Raw genomic sequence first — 9627 nt, 5'->3', positions numbered from 1 at the left:
AAAAAGTCAACCCCCCGGTCAAACTTCTCAAAAATAAAACTTTCGGCATTTCAAGCCTAATTCCTCTACGGACTCCCAAATAATATTTCGGACACGCTCTTAAGCCCAAAATCACCATACGGAGCTATTGGAATCATCAAAATTTAAATCCGAGGTCGTTTACATATAGGTCCATATCCGGTCCACTTTTCTAACTTAAAATTTTTAATTATGAGATTAAGTGTCTCATTTCACTCCGAGTTCCTTCCGGACTCGAACCAACTAACCCGATATAACATAATATTGATGAATAACACAAAAAGAAGTAGGAATGGGGAAAACAGGGTTATAACTCTCGAAACGACCGGCCGGATCGTTACACCCAGTCACCTTTCATGTGGACCGTTTACTATTATATGATTTTAATAGATGCATCTATTATATGGTCACATGTGTATTTGTTATCAACTTGTAGTTTGGCTTTTGCAAGATTGATTGCTCAAATTATTAAAGCACAGTTTCAGAATATAAATTATGATAATTTATCTTGATAATACTGGTTTAAATCCAAGTTGGTTTAGCAGAAATTGTATGCCTCCAATTATATCTAAACCATTGGTTATGAGAATAAAATTGCCAAAATAAAATTTGGTATGTGATATATTATTTAATATACAACAGTACTTGTACGCATCTAGCCAAGTTATGATAAGTTCTCCCTATCACAATCAGTTCACGGTCAAGAACCAAATAATTTCCATCTAGAAATATGAATGTGCTATATGATTTAATTATTCCACCATAATGCACAAAGATGGATCCCCAATTAAGGCTAGGGATATGTGTTGGTGATCTCAACAATAGGGGGAGAAAATGGGAAGCTAAAAAAGTAATGCATGTAATGAATTATTATGAGTACATCGAGATCCTCATACGAGAAAATGTGAACTTGAGGTTCAAGTGATAATTCATTTGCAAAATATTACCAGACGTATTTGCTGACCCAAAGCTAAATGTCATATTCAGCTACTAATGCTCCAAATAAAATAAAGTTCATAATGAATAAAGTCCATGGCATGCATAAAGCATAATAGACTAATCGGTTCCAAAGATAAAACTCCTTGAAGAATGAGAGGAGCAAATGTTCAAGATGGTCATAATAAGGAGGCAAGTGCTCTAGAAGAGCACCACGATATAACACTTCATAAGACCTCATGGGAGAGGCACAGATACCTGAAAATATTAAGATAAAGAGATCTCAATAAGTTATGTCTTTATTGGGTAATAGTAGAACCGATATAAAATGATCGTCGACGATATTGTTAATATAATATAGCGCTCAATATTATTAATATTGACGAGGATTTTGAGCTCAAATCTGTCATGAAATTTGGACAGATAAATGATTGGCCAAATGAAAAATATGCAATAAAAATTGATTTCACCTGCAAAATATGAAGTTGGATGGATAGTCCCAACACCTGAAAGTATAAAGCCAGCGGAGGTATAAATGTGTTCTTGTGCGAAAAAAATAAAGGTCAAGTCGATAGATATAAAGACAACTTGTGTCACAAGAAGATTTGTAAATATCCTGGCATTGATTATATAGAGACATGTTCTCCTGTGGTAGATGTCGCCATTTCAGGTTTTAATCTGGCAATACAAGAAAAACGTGATATGCGTATAATGGAAATTATTGAAGGATTTAAATTGTTCTGAAGCATATTAAGATTTCCAAGAAATTTATTAAATAAAGCTTCAAAAATTCTTATACGGATTGAAACAATCAGGGCACATGTGGTATAATCGCCCGAGTGAGTACCTGTTGAAAGAATGGTACAAGAATGATTCAATTTGTCCTTGTGTCTTTATAAAAAGATCTGGATCTAAATTTGTTATAATCACCGTGTATGTTGATGATTTAAATATCATTGGAACTCCTAGGGAGCTTCTTAAAGCAGTGGACTATTTAAAGAAAAAATTTGAAATGAAAGATCTTGGAAAGACAAAATTTTATCTTGGTCTACAAATTGAGTATATGAAAGATGGAGTTTTTGTCCATCAATCAACATACACTAAAATGATTTTAAAGCGATTTTATATGGATAAAGCACATCCATTCCGACCTCATGAAAATAATGAAGAGCTTCTTGGTCCCGACGTACCATATCTTAGTGCAATTGGTGCACTAATGTATCTTTCTAGCATTACAAGGTCTGACATAACCTTTTCAGTTAATGTCTTAACAAGATATAACTCTGCTCCTACAAGGAGACATTGGAATGGAATCAAACACATATTGCAGTATCTAAAAGGGACTACCGATATGAGATTATTTTATGGCAATGATTGCAGTCCTGATCTTGTTGGTTATGCCGATGCTGGGTATTTATATGACCCATAAAAGGTTCGATCTCAAACGGGCTATGTGTTTACATATGGAGGCACTGCCATATCTTGGCGATCGACTAAGCAATCAATCGTGGCTATTTCATCTAATCATGCTGAGATAATTGCTATTCATGAAGCAAGTCGAGAATGTGTATGGTTGAGGTCTATAATACATCTTATTCGAGACAAATGTGGTTTGAAGTGTGACAAACTGCCCACAATTTTGTATGAAGACAATGCAACATGCATAGCCCAGTTGAAGGGAGGATTCATAAAATGGGATATGACAAAGCACATTTCATTAAAGTTATTTTTCACACATGATCTTCAAAAGAATGGTGATATCAATGTGCAACAGATCCGTTCAAGTGATAATATGACTGATTTGTTCACCAAATCTCTACCGACGTCAACCTTTAAGAAATTAGTGTACAAGATTGGGATGCGAAGGCTCAAGGATGTGAATTGATGCTCTCATCAGGGGGAGTTAATATACATTGTATTCTTTTTTCCTTACAAGGTTTTGTCCCACTGGGTTTTCCTTGCAAGGTTTTTAATGAGGCAACCAAAAGGCGTATTTCTAAACATGTGTACTCTTTTTCCTTCACTAGGATTTTTTTGTCATAGGATTTTTTCCTAATAAGGTTTTAACGAGGCACATTATCTATGGACATCCAAGGGGAAGTGTTATAAGAAAAATCAAATTATGGTAGATGTCTACTTTTCCTCCATGATTTTCTCAAATGCTTAATGACATATTTCTATGCTTAATGACATATTCAATGACATATTTTTCTTCACTTTTCATGTCTATATAAAGGCCTTATAATAGATAGGAAAATATTGTTACTTTGAGTTATATTTTATAACAACCCCCAAATAATCCCTCTCCTCTGTTTTTCAAGTCCGAAACCAATATCAAGTACTCAACCACAACGAAAACTGCAGGTATGTTTGTGGCTTATTGCTTTCTTATACTTTCGGTGTTAGCTTCTCCACCCACCCACCCCCCGCACGTAGGTTCCTGGGTAGGGGTTGTCTTTTTCCTCTCTTTTTTCCACAAGCTTATGGTTTAGCATAGCATATGAGATACTACTGCTGAATTTTAGCCAAAAATTGTAATAAAAGCTGAACAAGTTTATGTTATTTAAGTAGTTAAGTGTTTCTTCGTTTAATAAGTATTAAGTTATTGGGTTTCTATAGCTGAGGGCTTTTTCCCAAAGTTCGTTTTGTTTTTTTAAATTTTTATGACGATGGTGTCCCATCCTTGAGCCGGTGGTGTATCGGAAACAACCTCTAACTTCACAAGGTAGGGGTAAGCCGGTAAGGTACGCGTACACATTAACCTCTCCAGACCCCGATTTGTTGTCGTTGTCGTCGTCGTTGTTGTGTCACGTCCAGCAGCTTGCACGAACCGCAGACTATTTCACTTTCATGTTAGTGAATTGGCTGCTTGATAAAATATAATATAATTAATTAAAAATATTATGTGATTTTTTCCGATATGTCTAGCCGAGTCAGATGCGGGCAAGCTGGCTTGAACATCACTGGCATTAAAAAGAAAAAAGATAAATTGGTTAGTATTGGTTCACTAAAGTAAAATTAGGAAAAACAACAACAACAAACCCAATTTAATCCCATACATGGGGTTTGGTCTGGGGAGGGGAAGGTAGTGCATACGCAACGTTACCCCTACCCTATAAAGGCATAGAGGCTTTTTCCGATACACCCTCGCAAAAATTCGAAAAAACATTGGGTTTTATTCCATCAATCAAAGATTTGGTTAAGGATGTAAGTTATACTAAACAAGACATTATAACAAGTACTGTCCAAAAAATATTTGTATCAACAAAATGGAGAATCGTGGGAGAATTCGTCATATTTTTTTAAAACTTTAATGAATATGAAGGCTGAATTGGCGTTTTCTTTTTGGGAGACAAAAGCACTTTTTGACTGTATATACAATTTACATAGGAAAGTACAATGTAGGATTAAGTTAGATGTGTGATTTCATTTCTTTTTCTGTTCCCCTTGAGTTCTGTAGCTGATACTCATTTTTCCCCCCCTGTTTTTAAGTGTTTTGACTTTTGAGTCAAGTCAAATTTGAATATTACCATGTTCTTTTTTGTAAGTGTACAGTTACTGGTTTTGGCAGCAGAGTTAATCCCCCCCACAACCAAACCACACACACACACACACAAAAAAAATCCCTAATTCACCAGAGTTGCAATGTCGACGGTGCCTTCAACGTCGGCGGGAGCTACTTCAACGTCGTCACAGTACACTTACTCAAACGGCACATACTTTCCGACACCGTTTCATCTCCAACAACAACCTCCTCCTCAGCCCTACATAGGCGCTGCTCTCCGCCCGTTGTCTATCCTGCTCCTGCTCCTATTCCCGGGTTTACACTTTGCCTCGGTTTCAATAAGTAAGCATTTCAAATCCTCATCAAATATTAATTGCAAAAAGAAAAGGAAAGAAAAATGGAAAAATAATAAGCTTTTATATAAAAACTTCGTCTTTGTATGTTTTAACGATGGTGGAAGTTGCAATTGAGTGTCAATCCTTACATTTTGATTTAGTTAGAGTCACTCCACCTTTGAACCAAAAAAAGTTAGTCACTCCACATCACACAAGGTAGGGGTAAGGTTGCGTATTCCCTACCCTCCCTAGACTCCACTTGTGGAATCATACCGGGTATGTTATTGTTGTTGTTTGTTAGAGTCACGCCAATGTTAATAGAAAGTTTAATTGTTGTTAATACTCCCTCATCCATTGTAGGTGGTGTTGTTTGACTGCTGACGAAGTTTAAGAGAAAGAATAAAACTTTTAAAACTAGTGATCTAAAACAAGTCATAGACATTTTTGTACCTATAAATCATCTCATTAAGAGTATAATGAGAAAGTAAAACTTAAATTAATTTCCAGATATAGAAAGGTGTCTTCTTCTTTGACAGACTATAATACATCATCTCATTGAAAGTGAAATGTGAAGTTAAACTTAATTTGTCTCTAAATATAGGAAAATATCATTCTTTTTTGGACATACTAAAAAAGAAAGTGCATCACCAAGCCATAAATGTTTGTGTGGCTAAAACATTATCTCGTTTAAGGTAAAAAATGAGAAGTTTAAAGTTGAGAGTATATATTTGTGTGTAATGCTTGTTGAGAGTATATATTTGTGTGTATATGTTCATGATAAAATATCATGACGGCCAATTATAAGCTTGTTAGTTTCCTTTTAGGAGGATAAAAGAAGAAAACCTTCATAGAAGTATTTGTACCGGGCCTTTATACATATGTAGCTTTGTCATGTTAAGCCAACGAGCTTATTCTGAGAAAAAGAAGGTATATTACTATATTTGTCATGTTTGTAATGTACGTAATTCTTACGGACAGGCTCAGATGCGAATCACACCTGAAGCACTTGAAAACTTGAAAGCTGCACTTGCGAGCAGCGAAATGGAGCACAAAGCTGAGGCCAAGAAGAAAGCTGTACCTCGTAAGGCAGCAGGACAAAGTTGGGAAGATCCTACTTTGGCAGAGTGGCAAGAGAGTAAGCCTAATTTCCTTTTTTTTTCCTTGACTGGTTGTGCCTCATGTTATTCAAATCTGTTTATTTATTCATCTGGTTTTTTGTGGGGGTTACGCTGGTTCTCTTTAATAATTTTAGGCATCAATTGAACTGGATAGTACCTTGTGCTGAAGGGTTTTGGCATTGTGAGTTTGGTTCAAAGCGACCCAAAAATTTTACAGTCTGGAATTTTGGGCAGAAGTCAAAGACTTCAGATCTGTTAGCCTAGTGTAAAGTGCTTAAAATTATTGCAAAACTCTAACAGAAAGGTTTAAGTAAATCTTAGGCTATGATTTCAGGCAATGGGAATGCCTTCATTTGAGGGAGACAGACGCAACGATGATAGCTAGTGATTGTCTTGATGCTAGAATAGAGGGGATTGAAGCAGGCCTAATATTTGTTGCATTGTAAAGCAATTTGGGAGTGTATTTAGAGAAAAGAATGTGCAGGAGACAAACCTGCAAAGTAATCCTTTTGTTATGGATGTTTGCACCTGTTTTCCCATGGTTTCTTGTGCATTTTGCTGTTAGATTTGGTGCAAATCCTAGTATAGTGGAATAACTAAGTTGGATGGTGTCACAGATGATTATTGTCTATTCTGTGGTAATCTTGGGAATGAGGTGAATGATGATGTCCTATCAAAAACCTTTTCAAGGTTTCCAACCTTTAACACGGCTAAGGTATGTTCTGTTAGATCGTTTATGTTTTCCAATAATTTTACATTTTTATGTTTTTGATTGTATACATGAGCACTAGTATTTCTGGTCATGAAGGGAGAGATTTTTGTCACCTAGAAGTTTAAATTTTTTCTGTCTTTTTGATGTCATATTTCTGCATCCTGAATATTCATGAATCTTCAGAAATCTAAATTTCCTTCTAAATGCATCAACATCTATTCATAGTTTGGGTACATAGATAGTGGTATGCAACTATGCATGCATCTAGTTTTGAGAGAGACTTCTCTTCACTTTTTACTGCTTTAAAATTGGAGTTCAGTAACTTTCAAAAATTGAAAATAAAGAGAACATATTAGTATCATTGTGGGATCACAAATTGTAATCCTCAGGTTGTATGTTTGGGTCCGTATGTGTGTTTCTTTTCCCTTTTCTTTTTGGTGGGGTCCATTGCAGACATGCATGTTAACTTAGTTCTGCACGTGCACCTGTTTGTATTTGCGTAAACAGAAGAACACAAGCCAATAAAAAGGGTGATGATATGAGATATTGCCATTTTTTTGGATGTCAAAAGCAGTGAGCATCTAATTGAGGAGATACTAGATTGGTGGCATCTAATTGAGTAGATATTAGTGGTGGTGATACCTTACCTCGTCCTTTGACATAGTCTAATTGAGGAGATTCTACATTGGTGGCATCTAATTGAGAAGATAGGAGTGGTGGCGATACACAGTCTAATTGTAATTTGTTTATTGCCCAAAAGTGCAGTAGTTATGTGTTATAAAGAAGTGTAGCATCCATCGTGCTGATGTTATTACTAACTTCATTCTTTCTGCGTTGACCTGAAATAATGAATAGGAATAAAAAGTATCTTATTGCCTCGCTCTCTCCAAACTTTATTGTATAATTGTATGTTGTAGCTTATAAGGTTCAGTAACCAAGGGTTTCTATAATGCATGTTGACAGGTTGTGAGAGACAAGCGGACTGGTAAGACCAAGGGATATGGATTTGTGAGTTTTTCCAACCCATTAGACCTTGCCGCAGCATTTAAAGAAATGAATGGTAAGTTATCTGTTAAATCGATATTTGAATGTGTAATCTCTTATCGTGCTTGTGGGAACCAGCATAAAATATATTAAGTGATGACACAACTTGATAAAGTGGGTCTGTCACAGTTAGATAATCAGCTTTTACCTTCTTGAAGACCATCACTCATAAATGGTATGGATGGTAGTCTTTAGCTGGATCTAATATTTTCCTTGATATACCGTTTGGTTGATGCCATGTATGGGTTTCTTTGGTCCCCGCTTCTTTGATGTCTTTACATCAAATGTTTAGCGTTGATAGAAAGAGTGCACTCTATTATGCCCCTGGTTTTTGTATTTGAATGTGTACTCCCCTACCCTGTTTTCTCTATACGAAAAAGAAGGAATAGTGAAGGAAACAAGTAACAGTACTCTACTGGAAACAACATTTAGGACTGCTTTTTGAAGTCAGTGTAGGAAAAGAAAAAATCAGTAAGGAAAAGGACAACATTAACCAAACTTGTATGAGAGAATATCAGCAGTCTGGTTTTTTTTTGGGGTTTGCAAAGTGAGGAGTACATGAAATGTCTATAAGTGGCAGTTGTTTTGGTTATTGAACTGGTAATGATAATATTATACCAAGATGCCTAATGAGGTGGTATTTCATGTTGATTTCAGGGAAGTATGTCGGAAACCGGCCGATTATACTTCTCAAGAGTAAGTGGCAAGAGAGGATTGACTACGAAGCTCTGGAAAGTTCAAAGGTGAGGATTTTTGCATGGTGATTGGCCTACTTATATGATATTACATCTTGATACTTGGCATTAACTGACTTCTAATTATCAAAAATAGCATTAACTGACTACTATTTGAAGGGGAGCCTTGGCGTAACTAGTAAAGTTGCTGCCATGTGATCAGGAGGTCACAGGTTCGAGCCGTGGAAACAACCTCTTGCAGAAATACAGAGTAAGGCTGCGTACAATAGACCCTTGTGGTTCGGCCTTTCCCCGGACCCTGCGCATAGCGGGAGCTTAGTGCACCGGGCTGTCCTTTTTAGCATTAACTAACTACTTGTTTTGGATGTTGGATCTTGTGGCAGAACCGATCGCATAAGAAACCAAAGCTAGTAAAGAAGAGTGTATTGCACTAGTGAGGACCAACCATGATAATGGCTCAAGCAGCAAGATACTTGAGATTTATTTTAAATGTGTCCTAAAATCAATTTCTTCACCATTGTCACTGTCTGGAAAAGCAGGGACAAATGACAGTCCCGGGATACAGAAATACTATTTCAACCTCTGCAATTTGTTATTCACAATGCTATATCTGTCAGTTGCTGGTTAATGTATTTCTTTCCTCTTTTTAAGAGCACTAGAAGAGTTCTGGATGTGGATTCTTTTCAATGATAAATTTGTGGAAGGAGAAACTAGTGGCGGTTTAGAAACTTTGGTTCGTTCACAAGATATTTGCAGTTTTATACTTTCATTACTGACGATGACTAAGTTTTAATCTTAGTTGGTGGTTCCTTTACTTCCATTTTGTTATGTTATTTGTTAAATTTGCGTAGATTTTGAAAGTTTGCAGGCATTTTAAGACAACTTTCGTCCATGTAATTGTAGGTCTACTTCATTATCGTTTGTGTTGAACAAGAGTTGAACCTTTTCAGAATTTATCTACTTGCACTTATGTCTAATATATATGATCATCTTTAATCTTTTATGGTTAGACTTAATATCACCATTAGCTTTCTATGAACTCATCTAGTGTACATTCACTTGTATACGACGTTATCGGTTTCACAATCGTTATATTGAACGTACATTTTTATTTGATTTGCTCTTTATACCGAATAAGCCATATTTTTCCAATGTTAAACTGGAAAGAAGTACTCATAATAAGAGTTGTTGAAATTAAATTTGGGGCTAAATTCTCTAAATATAATTTACACAACAAATGAAAAACTTTAAAATTTCATGAAGA

General features: G+C 35.9%; 1 pseudogene; it reads left to right on the top strand.

Annotated features, from left to right (window-relative positions):
* The first annotated feature begins 4380 nt into the window (after nt 1-4380).
* On the top strand, nt 4381-9312 carry LOC107809621 (uncharacterized; annotated as a pseudogene).
* The last annotated feature ends 315 nt before the right edge of the window (nt 9313-9627 follow it).

Source organism: Nicotiana tabacum, chromosome 23, assembly GCF_000715075.1.
Source record: "Nicotiana tabacum cultivar K326 chromosome 23, ASM71507v2, whole genome shotgun sequence".
NCBI lineage: Eukaryota > Viridiplantae > Streptophyta > Magnoliopsida > Solanales > Solanaceae > Nicotiana > Nicotiana tabacum.
The sequence above is the reverse complement of the archived record's forward strand: the minus strand, read 5'-3'. Positions and strand labels throughout refer to the sequence as shown.